At 41.0% G+C, this 17,328-nt stretch overlaps 1 long non-coding RNA gene across 1 annotated transcript; it reads right to left on the minus strand.

Moving 5' to 3' along the window:
* Window positions 1-938: 938 nt before the first annotated feature.
* Window positions 939-9,103, minus strand: LOC110521545. The gene is made up of 3 exons (XR_002473159.2): window positions 8,753-9,103; window positions 6,471-6,538; window positions 939-1,365 (listed from the first exon to the last, which is right to left on the minus strand). It is a non-coding gene; the product is annotated as an uncharacterized LOC110521545 (long non-coding RNA).
* Between the last annotated feature and the right edge of the window lie 8,225 nt (window positions 9,104-17,328).

Below are 17,328 nucleotides of genomic sequence, written 5' to 3' on the forward strand. Positions count from 1 at the left end.
TTTAGAGGAGCAGAATAGATCATGTTAATGTGTACAAACTGACAGCTGAAAATGGGAAGGCATCACTCATGAATAATTGACCACTTTACTTTTTATTTTAACCCCCCATCGTGTTTTCCCCCTCTGAGAGGTTAAAGTTCCAATCCATTAAGAGCTGCCATACTGAGTGAAGACAGCAAGGGGAACATTTGTCCAAAACGCCTGATATCCGATAAACAGCAGTAACAGTCAATTTATTGCTCCAGTCCATAGATAATAGTGCTAATTGTCATAAATCTTAAATGCTGGTGACAGAAATCAGCACAATGAGCACAGCCATCTGTTTTAGGGAAAGGGATGAATATCTGCTCTATCAAAATGCACGTGGATGTCTCTCAATATTGTGGACAGGCTTTCATATCGGCTGTAGGGATGTGAACTTACTTTTTGCTAACATTTATTGTTCAGACCTTTTTAGATGACTGTGGAAAGCTACATCTAGCCAGGGTTAAGTGATCTCTCTTTAACCACTTTAGGATTTACTTTCTTGCTGAAATGACAAAATACAAAATACCCAAAATCAGCTTTGTCATTTGGAGTGCTGAAAAGATTATAGAATCACCTTGAAATGTACGTTTGCCAAACTATAGGATACATTTTTTCTCAGTTGTGTTTTTGTTTTCTACATTGTTCTTGCAAATAATTGGATTGTTATTCTGCAATCACACAGGTACAGTAAGAGTATCTTGTCAGTTGTCCCAATCATGTGTTTGTAAAAGTGGAGAAAAGGCATCGGATGTGTTCACGGGTAGTACTTTGTACACAAATACACTACAGTAACTAGTTAGCTAGCTATGCTACTTCAGCTGCGTTGCATGGAAAGGCAAGCTTACACAAATGTGTCAGAGTCGTGTGTATAGGTGGCAGGGAAGTCAGGCACAGGAGAATCAAACTTAGTAGAATGGAGTTGTTTAATAACTTGAAAAAAAACATAACTCCAAATCCATGAATACAATAAAACAAAGTGGGTACGAGGACCCGTCGCGCACCAATACAAACAACACGAATACTGAACAACAAACTATCTCTAACAAAGACATGAGGGGAAACAGAGGGTTAAATACACAACAGGTAACGAATGGGATTGAAACCAGGTGTGTAGGAAGACAAGACAAAACCAATGGAAAATGAAACATAGATCAATGATGGCTAGAAGACCGGTGACATCGACCGCCGAGCACCGCCCGAACAAGGAGTGGCATCGACTTCAATAGAAGTCGTGACAAAATGTACATTTAATTTGCAGTAAATGCTTTAGCTTCTAGATTCTTTACATCCACTGTTTCCCAAGACGACAGCCTGGTTTACTGGTTTATTCAGGAGTCCCTAAAACATTAAACAACACAAATTACAATGTCATACTCATGTCATAACACCAGCTACCTAGCTGGCTGATGTTAGCTAGTCAGCTAACTTGCTAAATAGCAATTTTTGTAAATTAACTTTATGACAAAAAAATATGCACAACCGTTTGTCTCTACATTAACTAACATATTCCTCTCAATTGTAATTTTTTTTGTTTGGCTCGTTATGACGTTATAATTTCTTATATTTGCTTCCACTCTAATGTTTTGTCAGCCATCTTTGCTGAAGAAAGTCACCAGGGACGGGTGGCTCGCGTCAAATTTGTCATTGGAAACACTCAATATGATTGGTCATTTCAAAACCTTGGGACCCAAATGCATAATGAGTGCTCTAACTTCCCCTTGCGGTGGTCTGGAGCAATGAAGCCGTGACGCTGGTTACCTCTAAGTCCCACGGTGTAAGCTCGTAACTTTTAAAGGAGTGACCACTCTATGCAAACATTGCTATGGTGGTTTCCATTGAAATCCAGCCCTTTTTAGACACATTCAGAGTGTTGCAGGCACTAACAGATCACTGACAGTGCCTTCCGTTCTCCTTGCTAACGTGCAATCGTTAGAAAATAAACTTGATGACCTACTTTTAAGATGATCCTACCAACGGGACATTAAAAACTGTAACATCTTATGTTTCACCGAGACGTGGCTGAACGAAGAAGCGGACAATATAGAGCTGGTGGGATTTTCCATGCACTAGCAGAACAGAGACGCTACTTCTGGTAAGACGAGGGGTGGGTGTGTGTGTCTTTTTGTCAATAACAGCCTGCGTGATGTCTAATACTAAAGAAGTCTCGAGGTATTGCTTGCCTGAGGTAGAGTACCTTATGAAAAGCTGTTGACCACTCTACCTACCAAGAGAGTTCTCATCTGTATTATTCGTAGCCGTCTATTTACCACCACAAAGCGAAGCTGGCACTAAGACCACTCTCAATCAACTCTATAAGGCCATAAGCAAAGAAGAACATTCTTACTCAGAAGTTCTCAGAGACACTCCTAGAGGCCGGGGACTTTAATGCAGGCAAACTTAAATCAGTTTTACCAAATCTTTACCATCATGTCACATGTGCAACCAGGGGGAAAAAAATCCCAGACCACCTTTACTCCACACACAGAGATGCATGCAAAGCTCTCCCCCGCCCTCCATTTGGCAAATATGACCACAATTCTATCCTTCGGATTCCTACTTACAAGCAAAAACTAAAACAGGAAGTACCAGTGACTCGCTCAATGGTCAGATGACGCGGATGCGACACTACAGGACTGTTGTGCTAGCACAGACAGGAATATGTACTGGGATTCATCCAATGGCATTGAAGAATACACCACATCAGTCATCAGCTTCATCAATTAGTGCATCGATGACATCGTCCCCACAGTAACTATGCGTACATATCCCAACCAGAAGCCATGGATTACAGGCAACATCCTCATCGAGCTAAAGTCTAGAGCAGCCGCTTTCAAGGAGAGGGAGACTAATCCGGACGCTTATAAGAAATTACACTATGCCCTCAGACGAACCATCAAACAAGCAAAACGTCAATACAGGATTAAGATTGAATCCTACAACACCGGCTCTGACGCTCGTCGGATGTGGCAGGGCTTGATAACTATTACGGATTTCAAAGGGAAACCCAGACGTGAGCTGCCCAGTGACGCGAGCCTACCAGATGAGCTAAATGCGTTTTATGCTCGCTTCGAGGCAAGCAATACTGAAGCATGCACGAGAGCACCAGCTGTTCTGGATGACTGTTTGATAACACTCTTGGTAGCCGATGTGACCAAAACCTTTAAACAGGTCATCATTCACAAAGCCGCTGGGCCAGACAGATTACCAGGACGTGTGCTCAAAGCATGCGCGGACCAACTGTCAAGTGTCTTCACTGACATTTTCAACCTCTCCCTGACCAAGTCTGTAATACCTACATGTTTCAAGCAGACAACCATAGTCCCTGTGCCCAAGGAAGTGAAGGTAACCTGCCTAAATGATTACTGCCCGGTGGCACTCACATCGGTAGCCATGAAGTGCTTTGAAAGGCTAGTCATGGCTCACATCAACAGCATCCTTCCGGACACCGTAGATCCACTCCAATTTGCATACCGCCCCAACAGATCCACAGATGACACAATCTCAACCACACTCCACACTCAACCACACTCCACTAAGAATGCTGTTCATCGACTACAGCTCAGCGTTCAACACCATAGTGCCCACAAAGGTCATCAGTAACCTAAGGACTCTGGGACTAAACACCTCCCTCTGTAACTGGATCCTGGACTTCCTGACGGGCTGCCCCCAGGTGGTAAGAGCAGGCAACAACACATCTGCCATGCTGATCCTTAACACTGGGGCCCCTTAGGGGTGTGTACTTAGTCCCCTCCTGTATTCCCTGTTCACCCACGACTGCGTGGCCAAACACAACTCCAACACCATCATTAAGTTTGCTGACGACACAACAGTGGTAGGCCTGATCACCGACAACGATGAGACAGCCTATAGTGAGGATGTCAGAGAACTGGTAGTGTGGGGCCAGGACAACAACCTCTCCCTCAATGTGAGCAAGACAAAGGAGATGATCGTGGACTACAGGAAATGCTGGGCCGAACAGGCCCCCATTAACACCGATGGGGCTGTAGTGGAGCGGGTCAAGAGTTTCACATCACCAACGAAATATCATGGTCCAAACATACCAAGACAGTCGTGAAGAGGGCATAACAAAACCTTTTCCCGCTCAGGAGACTGAAAAGATTTGGCATGGGTCCCCAGATCCTCAAAAGCTTCTACAGCTGCACCATCGAGAGCATCCTGACGGGTTGCATCACCGCCTGGTATGGCAACTGCTCGGCATCTGACCGTAAGGCGCTACAGAGGGTAGTGGGAATGGCCCAGTATATCACTGGGGCCAAGCTTCCTGCCATCCAGGGCTTATATATTAGGCGGTGTCAGAGGAAAGCCCATAAAATTGTCAGAGACTCCAGTCACAGTTTTCTCTGTTACCGCACTGCAAGTGGTACCGTAGCGCCAAGTCTAGGACCTAAAGGCTCCTCAACAGCTTCTACCCCAAGCCATCAGACTGCTGAACAATTCATAAAAATCGCCACCGGACAATTTACATTGACACCCCCCCTCTTGTACACTGCTGCTACTCACTGTTTGTTTGTTACCTATGCATAGTCACTACGCTCCCACCTACATGTACAGATTTTCTCAATTAGCCTGTACCCTTGCACACTCACTCAATACAGGTGCCCTCGTATATAGCCTCTTTATTGTTATTCTTGTTCTGTTACTTTTTTTTTTTACGTTTTTTTTTTGCCTACTTTTTAAATGTTTTCTTCTTCTTGAGCTGCACTGTTGGTTAAGGGCTTGTGTAACGGATGTGAAACGGCTAGCTTAGTTAGCGGTGCGCACTAAATAGCGTTTCAATCGGTGACTTCACTTACTCTGAGACCTTGAAGTAGTAGTTCCCCTTGCTCTGCAAGGGCCGTTGCTTTTGTGGATGCTTCGAGGGTGACTGTTGATGTGTGCAGAGGGTCCCTGGTTCGCGCCCGGGTATGGGCGAGGGGACGGTCTAAAGTTATACTGTTACACTTGTAAGTAAGCATTTCACAGTAACGTCTACACTTGTATTCGGCGCATGTGGCAAATAAAGTTTGATTTGATTTGACAGGCTTGTTTTATTATGTTCTCTTTGGCTGAATCAGTAGACTGTAATTTGCTGTCTCTCTCTGTCACCCTCTCAAGGCCACTCTCTTCCCAGAGCCCACTTCACACATGGCTGTGTAGCAGCACAGTAGCAGCCTCCCCTAGAGCTCGGCTGCTTTTTAGCCCAATTAATGTCAAGACTTTATTAGCATGTGATGGAGGGAAAATGTCTTTCTGGTGGAGGCCAGACCCTTCCCACAATTTGAGGTCAGATTGATCCCAGTGGCAGAGGAGAGATGGAAAAATGTCTCTGGAATTAGTCCTAGGATTAAGTCAATTATCAAATGAACGCCTTGCCCTGTGCAGCCATGGCAGATGCTAGATCATTGAGAAGGTGTGATGATGGAGAGAGAGTGTGTGGGTACAGGGACAGTGAGTGTGTAGTGAAGCTTTAATTGCTCATGGCCTTCTCCAGGCCAACAAGGTCATCAGAACCAGTGCTATTTGATGCGAGTGCCCAACAGTGACAATTCTACTGATGTCCCTGAGCAGTTTATTTGCCCACAATTGTTGCATACAAAACCTCCTCCTTCCCATATTTGCTGCGACCATCCACTAATGGCAAGTCAGATATATCCATAAATCTGAGCAAGTTCTTCTTTGCCTTTTACATTTTTGACAGCATTCCAATGTACAGAACAATTACCTTTTGAAAAAAATCTCTTCAAAAAGAGAAAGATTTTGACTGTACTATTTTACAATGTCAGTTTTTCCCTATGGATCCTGTCTGGTATGATAGCAGGGCTTTCCTAGGGAACATATGTCTTTAATCAGAAGTAATTGAAGTAAGTGGGATGAGATGAGTGCTGCATATTTGTTTGGAGGCAGTGCCCCCTGCAGTAAGATTAAAGTAGAGGGATATAAGATTTCTAAAACAAAGATACAGTATAATTTGCTGTTTAACAGTGATGGGTGAACCATAGAACGTATATGGGTGAACCCAAGAATTAACCCAATTTGTTGTAGCGACATTTGTGTGCATAAAGAAGTGAAATAACTTGTGATATCGTTAGAATTTACAGTATGTTCATTGTTATTACATTATTCATATCAGGTTTACATGTATAAAGTTCAACCTTTCGTATGGGTTTTAATACAGGAAACCATCCACTTTGTATTTGATTTGAGTTCTCTGTGATTTCGACATGTTCGGAGAAAAGCTATATTTTTTTTATTGATCCAATTAATTGATTTTCTTTCTAAAATAAAAAATGTAATAAGTTTAACTGATATATTTATAATTGACCACATTTATAATGAGGAGGATAGAAATGATTTTGTTTGGTAGTTCTATCTGTATTTTCTCCTTGATAAATTGAGCATTTATTCCAATAGATGGCATCAAAACACTAGTCTACAGTACACACCAATAGTTAGTACAGCTACAGACGGGATGGGTAGGCATCCTTTAGTTTTCTTCACAAGTCCCTCCAGTCTGAAATACAAAACAGTTCACATCAATACGATATATAATAAGTCTAATTAATTTCATTTCTGACATACTTTTAATGGAGTAAAATTATTTTTTCAGTCAGTATTTACAAAAATCCTGAGCAATATTGTTATTCAGGTATGTAAACACTTTAATGTATCATGTTCTACCTTTTTATATGATCTTTTTGACACCAACACATATTTAATTGTGTACAGAAACCACAAAGAAGAGGCAATATCTAATTATATCCTTTTGAAATATTTAATTTGAAGAGACAAAAATGTTTCTTATGCACAAGAATATGGGCGGACTGACCATATTCCCCTTGTGGCCCCCATACAGCCCCCCCCCCCCTCCCCCCCCCCCCCTTGAGACCCTCATCATTATTAGCCAAATAATTTTATAAAAACAAGTTAGATAGGCCCACTGGACAGAAAAAAAAGACCAGCCCATCTGGCATTTGCCCGAAATGCCAGATGACCAGTCCTCCCATGCACTAGCGTCACCCAATTGTCCTCAAAGAACTGGACACCATGAGAGAAAATATAACATGACTGGGAATACAACTTGCAGTAAATTGGCACTATGTCTTATTGAATCCCATTATTTAATTGTTCATACTTGATCATATCTCTCTGTCATTTGATTTATTGAATAAGACATTTAATTTAAGGGATAACATTGATGACCTATAAAGATATCAATATATTAAGTTATCTGAACAACATTATCCTTCATTTTCTCAAATTAAATAGGGGTTCATCTTAAGTACTGACTTTGGACCTTTTCAAACCTTTGTAATGTCTGGCTTTGTACTGGGCAGTAGCATGCTCCTTCCTACAGGCACCCTTCGACAGTCACCCCCTGCCACTATAATTAAATGATGATTTAGGACATGTGAGAAGGCCGCCAGGACCAAGAGAAAATAGGTGCTTATTGGAACCCTGAATAAGTGGCCATTTCCATCTCTTGTCTGTATAACAAACCAGTCCTTTTACTCTGTTTCCTGAAAAAGGACTAAACTCTCCTGCTGTTGGTTATCTTCTGTATTTTCCTTTATATTAGAATTGTCTAGGTTGAATTGGTATAATGTTTTTGTAGACAAATGCAGGGCTGACTTGAATTATTAAGTAAAACATTTATATATTTGTTGCACTAAGAATTACAGTCATACTTACTGTATACAGGTCTATATACTGTAGTATACCCTTAATTATACATGTATTTGTTGAATTATCACATTTTTCTGTATATTTGTAAAAAAAAAAAAAAAAACACTATAAAAATACTGATATTGTAGTAAAATAATGGATGGTGGATTCTCAGATTTTTGTATTTATTATATCTACAAGACAGGGTTCCATTTGGTGCTTTTGAAATGTGTAACTTAGCTCAGTGATAATCTTCAGATGTACCGTAGAATAATGGAGACTCATTCTGCTACTCAAGTTTTTGCACTTTCTTCAGAATTAAGCTTGAAGTCTAATTTATAACACTGAAACACAAAAGGCTCACCATAATATCTCCCCAAAGGAGAGCAATTGTCTCGATTATTTGATTGAATAGAAGAAGAGAAAAAAACAGCACCAAGCTTTTTAAGTTTGAGGATGTATTGATGGAAACCTAGCATTTTACGCAATTAATGTGTGGCTCCAGGAAGAGAATTGATTATAGACAAAACCGCTCCCTCTAAAAACGATGGCTTTTAATATCCACGCACCTCTCGCAAGACCATCTCTCTAATTATTAACACAAATGTATATTTGAAATCAAGACTGCACTTTTTGTAGAGCCTCAGACACCTTATAGTGAGACTGTCACTCTTAACATGTATAAATGAATATACCTGTGTTTATAGATCATACTAATTTCACAGATTTTTAGTATTATGAGCCCACCCAAATTGATTTATTTTGAAAGCTTCAAAAGGCCCTAAAATGTTATAACATTGTTTAGATTTTGAAAGATTTTAAAATACATTGTACATGTATTAGATTTTGTATTTCTTGCTTATTGTCAAGATAGAGTGAGTGTCTCAAATTTCACTGAATTCGATACCAATCCAATTAAATAAATATAAATCTGTATACTCCAGTTGAAAGTACAATTTTGTATTTCTGTACATTTTATTTCTACTGCCAGTGAAGTCACACACCCATGCAAACATACAACATCTAAATCTAACAGTGTAGAGAGAAATACATGATTTCTTACCCCATTCCAGTGCTTCAGGGTGTCCATGCGGATGCGACGGCAGCTTTTCCAGAGGTGTGCCATAGACAGTGAGAGAGAACAGCAGATCTTGTGCACAACGAGTGGAGAGGCCTCAGTGTATTGCAGCCCTGGAGCCGGCTCTCAGCACACGGCTTTCTGACCAGCTGTGCCTCACATTGTTACCTTTCACTAGGTTTCCGGTTCACCTGCGCACTGTAAATATGTTTTTTATTCGCATTCTTAAGTGATTGTTTGTTTGTGTTTTGATTAATATCATTTTCTCAGATAATTATTGTGATTAAGATGCAGTATGTGTGTTCAGAAACACAGTGAAGGATACCTTTTCTAATATCACGATAATTATAGCTTTGCTATATCCACTTTAAAACATTGGTGTTTATATCTACCTAGGACAAAAAAGTTCCTCTTATTTTAAGTCAAAGGTAGGACTGTATTGCACATTTTACTTGTTACCTGTTTTTGCTAATTGTTGATTGTTTATTTAATTTCAGTTATCCGTAGCACATGGTGCTAGGACATGTCATACTGTATTATACTTGAAGTGCATCGTTGCATATTGTATTTCAAAACTGAGCTGAGCCCTTAGCATATGCTACAGGCAGAGAACAGCTCTGTTGATTCTCATCTGCACTCTTATCTGATAGCCTACATTATGGGTTTATCTGTAAACATGACTGGAGAGACACTTTTGTTGATTTGATTTGGATTGATCCCCCTGGTCCCCCTCATCCCAGTATCCCTGGATCCTTTCAACTTCAAGTTGAAACTTTAATCAACCAGGTTAAGATAAGGTGAGACAACGACACTCTTCTCCAGATTAACCTCCCTTTGCTGAATCTGCCTGGGTTCTCTTGTAGAGGGGTAATTCCCCCTCTTTGCCAGGCCGCCATTATTAAGGGGATCAGAAGGTTGATGAGCAGCCCCTCTCCCTGCTCTCCCTGCTCTCCCTGCTGGAGAACTGGAGCGTCGCTGCTTGTCTATTTGCCGCTCTCTGGTTCTGACGGCAGAGGTTAAAAAAGCACTTGACTGCCGTCCCAGAGGTGCTTTCAACTTAACGAGGAGGGGAGATATCTGTTTCCTCAAATCAATCGAAGTCTTAACTGAACATCGTGGACCATCTGCTTGGGGCTTACCGCCCAGCTTCCCGTCAAATCCCAATATTTGTGGAAGCTGATCCCGGGGCCCTGGAGGCCCGGAGACGAGGGGTTCCCAGAGCTCCTAAGGCACACTGCTCTGGCATGGGCCCTCGGTTGGCCCCACACTCCTCCTCCAGTTCCCTCTCCCCCGCATGTTTGATTAATCACTAAATCTGTGTGGCAAATGGTGGGGACGACCATCCTTAGAGCGCGGGGGGGGGGGGGGGGGGGGGGGGGCAAAATGCACAGCTAATCGCTTTAGCTTTTAGTGCTCCATTGTGTTTACTGGTAATGAGACTGTGATCTCACATCTCTATCCACACCACTTGGTGTTTTTTTCTACATCGTTAAGTTATTTCAACTTGTTTTGCATATTAATTAATCTGCTCCTCTCAGTCTCATCTTTTCCGTCAGCACCTTGCATCCGTTTCCCCAGGGGCCCTTGGCTCCCCAAGTAATTACATCAAAAGTCATGGGGCAATCCTGTAAGCATAAATTTTAAGCATCTGTTTTTACCTCATTAAGCATGGTTTTCTCTTTTCTTCCCTATTTCATGGAGAGACAGGGACTTGAAAACAACCTGACGCTCAGATTTCAGGCTCAGGTGTCAAACCCTTCCTCGCATTTTCCAGTGCTACATGCTATTAGCTTAGCCAGCCTCAGCAGAGTAGAGCTGCGTGGGCGCTTTAAGTTCAGACGGTTGCCACATCCACATCCGTCTCTGGAGTCGAAGAGATCTTTTAGGCAATTAAAAGCTGTCCTCATGCGAATGTGCCATTTAGCACCCTTGACTCTTGTTTTCCTCTGCCCAAATAACCTTGAGGTTTATCAACTAGCGAAATATGTGATGGGCAGCCTGAGCACAGGTGAAGGTTGGTTGGTAACCAAGGCTATTCGATCTCCCATCTCTGTTTTGTGGCACCATATTATCTTCACCTCTGGACAATCTACTGTAGCGGACTGAACCCATCGTGGGAAAAAGGTTGCTGCCCCTCTGGCATTCTCATGCGTAGCAGCTGCCGCAATCTGTAAACATTTGCGGGAGTGCGACATGATGGGGTGCTATAACACCCTTCACCACCACCAACACCCCCCTCAAGGATCAAATAATACAGAAGCAAATACACAGTAAGCCAAAGGCTAATAAGGTTAATTTTCATGTAAAAACCTCCACAGTCAAGCGCAGGTCCAGTCAGTGCCCCCCTTAACACCCCCCCCCCCAGATGGCATTTTCCTGGAAGCTGTGACCCAGAAGGAGCTGGCGGCAGCCGAGTACAAGGTGCATCTTCTCAGCCTAATTAATTTACTATTATAGCACCTGTTTTAGAATAGATAGGCCTGGGAAGGGAAACGCTCCCCAGACGCGGTGGTGGAGCTCGCCAGTAAATGGGTTTGAGCTGATTATATTAAGCTGATGCTTTGATCATCAGAAGGCGTTAAAATGGAAATATGTTTTCACTGGCTGTGGGCCTTGGAAAATAGAGGAGCAGTCTGGGGACGTGGCTGATTACTTTTGACTGTGAATTCACACAAGCCTCTAAATAAGGGCATCCAGCCTATGAAACACCTTTCTTTTAGAGGTGCATCTCTCCTTTCTCTCCCATCCTGGATCTGTCAGGCTCTGCAGTCAGGAGGTTGCTGGTGCTGAAGGCCCTATTTCAGGTTTATGTTTTCACTAGTGTTTGTCACATCAGTTGTGTAGGATCAAAGGCCCAGGTTTGAATATATATTTTTTAAAGATATAAAGTCTACATATACAGCATGATCATATTTGCCATAATAGGTCATCAATTTATCAAGTTTATAAACTTTGACATTGTCGGTTGGTGGAACTGCATGATCATTGAGTTGACACTTTGCATGAGTATGGTTCTCATTAGGTATGTAATGATCTGTTAGGACTGTTCTTATGTAACATTATAATAACATATTATGTAGGCTTTATGTCAGGTCGTGTCAAGTGTTGTCCATTTGTGTTTTTCTGATCCAGTTCAATAAGGCCTTTGTTGTGTCCTGTTGTTTTGCACAGTTCATGTCCATACTCCAATCATCTCTCTCCTCAAGTATCACACTAATCCAAAATGGAGTATAACAAATATTGAGCAAATAAGCATGCTGCTTTAAGTGAAGGCTGGGAATGGGTTTGTGGGGGATGGAGGCTGGAGGCTGGAGGCTGGGGGTTGGGTTTGTGGGGGATGGAGGTTGGGGGTTGGGTTGGGGGTGGTTGTGGGGATGAAATTAAGCATCGATGATGGAATAATAACGGGTGAAACTGGAGCCCTGCTCCAAACACTGCCAGTCTGTAAATGGATTTAGGATATGCTAATCTCGCCTTTTCTCTCACTTCATTCATTTCCACCCCAGTGCCCCTTAAGGATTAACATAATTTATCACCCATGAAATGCCATAAAACTATTTTTGCTTGTAAAAATGCACACCAACATCAGCTCCACTGGCTGACTGACACTGGTCCGCTAAACTGGGCAGGAAGTTCTGTTACCTGTTAATTCTATGAAAGAACAACAGTCCACAATGTATCTATGTATCATGACCATCTAATTTCACACAGTTTATGTAGTGGATAGTGCTGGGGAAGCACACACCCCCTCAGCCCCCGCATGGCAGGCTCTAGGGGCCCCAGCCCCCGCACCAAAGAAAATTATATTTTGTATTTATTTATTGTCTGGGGCCCCATGGAGGTTGGGCCCACAATGTACAGGAGGAGATAGGTGGGTCTTGACAAGAGGACACAACCGAAGGCTTCAGCAAAATATATAATTGAGATATGGGGCCTCTTGTTTGACTTGGGTGGACTTTATGTTTTCTTAAAGGCCCATTTTTTGTATAAAATAATTTGTGGGTAACAATTGAGTACCTTACTGTAATAGTTTTCCATTAAAATGGAAAAGATTGCTTTTTAGCAAAGAGCAATTTCTCAAGCTAAAATTTTACTAGGATTGTCTGGAAGTAGTCTGAGTGGAGAGGGGAAAACTGAAAATTAGCTGTTACTGGCAGAGAGGTTTGGAACTCTCAATCTTAATGGTCTATGAAATAATTTATGTCACCAGGCAGGACAAAATTCCATCCCACCAAAACAGGCAGAAATTTTAGGCGGTCTTGTGAAACAGCTCTTACACTAAAAAGGCATTAATCATAATTTTCACAATTTCACAGTATTATTCCAACCTCATAGTGTGGAAATATATATACAACACATGAAAATCAGGTTTTTGACTGCACTGGACCTTTTAAAAATAACATTTTTCTCTCAGAACCATGGCAAAATGTGTAGAAAAGCATGAGATTAGCTATAAAACTACACATTTCTCTCTGCCCCATGGCACCATGGCAAAATGTGTAGAAAAGCAAGAGATTAGCTATAAAACTACACATTTCTCTCTGTCCCATGGCACCATGGCAAAATGTGTAGAAAAGCATGAGATTAGCTATAAAACTACACATTTCTCTCTGCCCCATGGCACCATGGCAAAATGTGTAGAAAAGCATGAGATTAGCTATAAAACTACACATTTCTCTCTGCCCCATGGCACCATGGCAAAATGTGTAGGAAAGCATGAGATTAGCTATAAAACTACACATTTCTCTCTGCCCCATGGCACCATGGCAAAATGTGTAGGAAAGCATGAGATTAGCTATAAAACTACACATTTCTCTCTGCCCCATGGCACCATGGCAAAATGTGTAGAAAAGCATGAGATTAGCTATAAAACTACACATTTCTCTCTGCCCCATTGCACCATGGCAAAATGTGTAGGAAAGCATGAGATTAGCTATAAAACTACACATTTCTCTCTGCCCCATTGCACCATGGCAAAATGTGTAGGAAAGCATGAGATTAGCTATAAAACTACACATTTCTCTCTGCCCCATGGCACCATGGCAAAATGTGTAGAAAAGCATGAGATTAGCTATAAAACTACACATTTCTCTCTGCCCCATTGCACCATGGCAAAATGTGTAACGGCAACATTTTCTCTCAGCCTCATGACAAAATGTGTAGAATAGCATGAAATTAGCTATTCAAATTGCACATCTTTTTATTTTCCCCATGGCAAAATGTGTAGAATTGCATAAAGTTATGCTTTTTTCCCACCCACCCATGAAATGCCAAAAAACTATTTTTGCTTGAAAAATGCACGCCAACATCAGCTCCATCAGCTGAAAACCACACATTTCTCTCTGCCCCATGGCAAAATATATAACGGCAACATGTTCTCTCAACCTCATGTCAAAATGTTACTTGTCACTTTAAACAATGCCGCTTCAAATAAATCCACTTTAATAATGTTTACATATCTTACATTACTCATATCATATACTGTATTTTATACCGTCTATTTAATCTTGCCTATGCCGTTCAGCCATCGCTCAACCATGTACTTATATGTACATATTCTCATTCACCACTTTAGATTTGTGTGTATTAGGTAGTTGTTGGGGAATTGTTAGATTACATGTTAGATATTACTGCACTGTCGGAACTAGAAGCACAAGCATTTCGCTACACTCACACTAACATCTGTTAACCATGTGTGTGTGACCAATAACATTTGATTTGATTTGATGTGTAGAATAGCATGAAATTAGCTATTAAAATTGCACATCTTTCTATTTTCCCCATGGCAAAATGTGTAGAATTGCAGGAAGTTAGCTGTTTTCCACCCACCCATGAAATGCCAGAAAACTATTTTTGCTTGTAAAAATGCACACCAACATCAGCTCCACTGACTGACTGACACTGGTCCATTTAGCTAGAGAGGAAGTTCTCTTACATGTGAATTCTATGAAGGAACAACAGTTCACTTCAGCCAAACAGGGCATTCATTTTGAAAGCAGATCAACGTCAAGTCAAACTAATGTTTGCTCAGTGGTCTTTAATGCCAATGTCCAAATTAGTATCTATTACTGTACAGTAAAAGGACAACTTAACAGAAAATGTTAGTATTGTTTTAATGAGTCCGCCAAGATTATTTTGATTAAATGTTTGACTCAACATGTTAGGATATTTATATTGCTTAAAATATTTGATATTTGTTCTGATTAAGTTACTCTGAAATTCAAATCAGAATTAATATTATAGACAGATAAATTAGCAATACTGTGCAAGAGGATACAGTCGCACAGCATATTTACTCATTACATTTGAATGGCTGACCCCTTTCTCCTTAGACACCTGAGGCTGTCTCTAACACACATAATGTAATACCATAGCTAGTGGCTATTGTGCTGGTCCATTTAGAGGGATTTATTCATGTTTGCTGAGCAACGTTTGACTATATCACTGCAGCCTCCTAATCAGGATGTGCGATGAATGCTGAAGATCCTCTTGTGTTTTCCCAGTGAGATTGTTTGTTCTTTGCTGTTTTCATCCTTTAGGGTTTCATTGACTCAAGCCTTCCTCACCATCCTTTGACAATGGTAGAGGGGATATGTTGTGTTGCATGCATACATCCAGAATGATCAATAGGTTTACATGTTTTGCTTGGCATGCTTTCTAATTTGGTTCAGAAGGAAAAATAATTAGACTTACTCCTGTGCACACATTATCTCCACAAGCCGAAACACCAGCATCTGTATCTTAATATTTATTTTCTCAATTTCTCCCTCTCCTCTTTTCAAGTCAGTGTGTATCGTGTGCAGCAGTGATTATAGTCTAAAGGTTTCCCCACTTACCTTGGCATGAACAATGAGTTCTCCCTGAATAGGTGGTATTCACATGGTTAGACTTTAATGGCCTTCCAAGGTGATATGTTGAGGGGGGAGGGTTAAATCTCTTCCGCACAACCAGAGCCTGAAACACATAGAAATGATGCGTTGTCCGTGGCTGTGCCTGGATAATGAAGGCCTCCTTATCTTAATCTGCCAATGCAGATGGTGAGAATAACCTGCATCACAGAGACAGTGCTGTGAAAAGGAATAATGAGACATAGAAAATAATATTTGCACCAAATTAAGAATTTGGTTAAGGGGTTTTTGGTTTGGCAAAAAGTAATTTTAGTCATTATGGGATGTATAATATGCCAGTTGTATTGATTTGTTGGTAAATGCAGGGACAGAAACCATCAAAATCAATATGCATGACTCTAAAATGTTAGTTTTGCAGAGTATGTGGTAATTCTGTACAGCTTTTCACAATTTCACAAATATGTTTTTATGTTTTTAATTTAAACGTATTTAAACAGGGATATCCCATTGACGACAACGGCCTCTTTTACAAGGGAGTAAATCAAATAATGTTCGATTTTGATAAAGGGACCCTGCAGTCTTCAAACTGTTAGCACTTATTTACTGACCAAACTGGCATCACCAAAACTCTTTCAGCATTTGTAGATAATTATATAAAGACGATTAAATCCCCCCAAATCTTGACTGCTGTTCATGAGGCTCTTAATGTGCTTTGGGTAATTGAACATGTCCAGAGATGTTTTATGTACGATGTGTTTTACCACAATATCATCAGCTTGGCAGTGTTTACATACAGTAATAACAAGTTCTGTCATTCAGGGACTCCATGAATTCACAGGCAGTTTGGATTTATCATAATCTGCTTTCCCTTTGGTCCACATTTGTATAGAAAACACAAGATTTCCTTTTTCTGTAATTGCCTCTCTTAATTCCATGCACCCCATCAAGCCAAGATTGGAAATATCCAGATTTTTGGGACATCTTGGGACTCAGACAGTAAAGATTTGGGGGAGCTTGAGATTTTATGTTGGGACTTGAATGGTGAAAATAACTAGTTTGAAACTGAAGCGGAGTGGGCTGCATGGACATGATAAAAAGTAAGAAATGAAACATCTTAGTTTTAACCCAGCTTGCAAAGATAGATGGAGTCTCTGCTTTTCTGGTGTAACATTGACAGCACTTAGCTACTGTGGTAATCTCCTCCACATTGTATGAACAGGGTGCCCTTGAGGGTTACACTGGGGATGGGGGGTGGGGGGACAGTTAGTGGGTGACATTAAATGAAAACTTACATCCTCTTCCTAGTTTTTGCTGTGTGGCCGCTCTGGCACACAAGGAGGAGAAGAGAACAGACAGCAGTGGATAAATGTTTTGTTTTTTCCAGAAATGTTAATGAATATACACCATAGCTAGCCAAATGGGTAAAGTGAGGATCATCCAATGAATACTAAAAAGCTATTTTGTTCTCTAATGTTGTTCTTCAAAGTTGCATGGAGCACAGCTGGTAATTCTCTAAGCATTGTATATTCCCTTGAATAGTTTCAACAAGCAGAACAGTGCTGATGATGGGGAAATTTGCTTTTTTTACTTTCACTCCTGATTCTAAAAACATTTGTTGATGTGCTACACATATACTATGGAGCCAGATTTGCTGTGCCCTCCCTGACAGCCTAGAATCATCTTCAAGTGGGAAGAAAATGGTTTGATTTTCTT

This window comes from Oncorhynchus mykiss, chromosome 30, assembly GCF_013265735.2.
Source record: "Oncorhynchus mykiss isolate Arlee chromosome 30, USDA_OmykA_1.1, whole genome shotgun sequence".
NCBI lineage: Eukaryota > Metazoa > Chordata > Actinopteri > Salmoniformes > Salmonidae > Oncorhynchus > Oncorhynchus mykiss.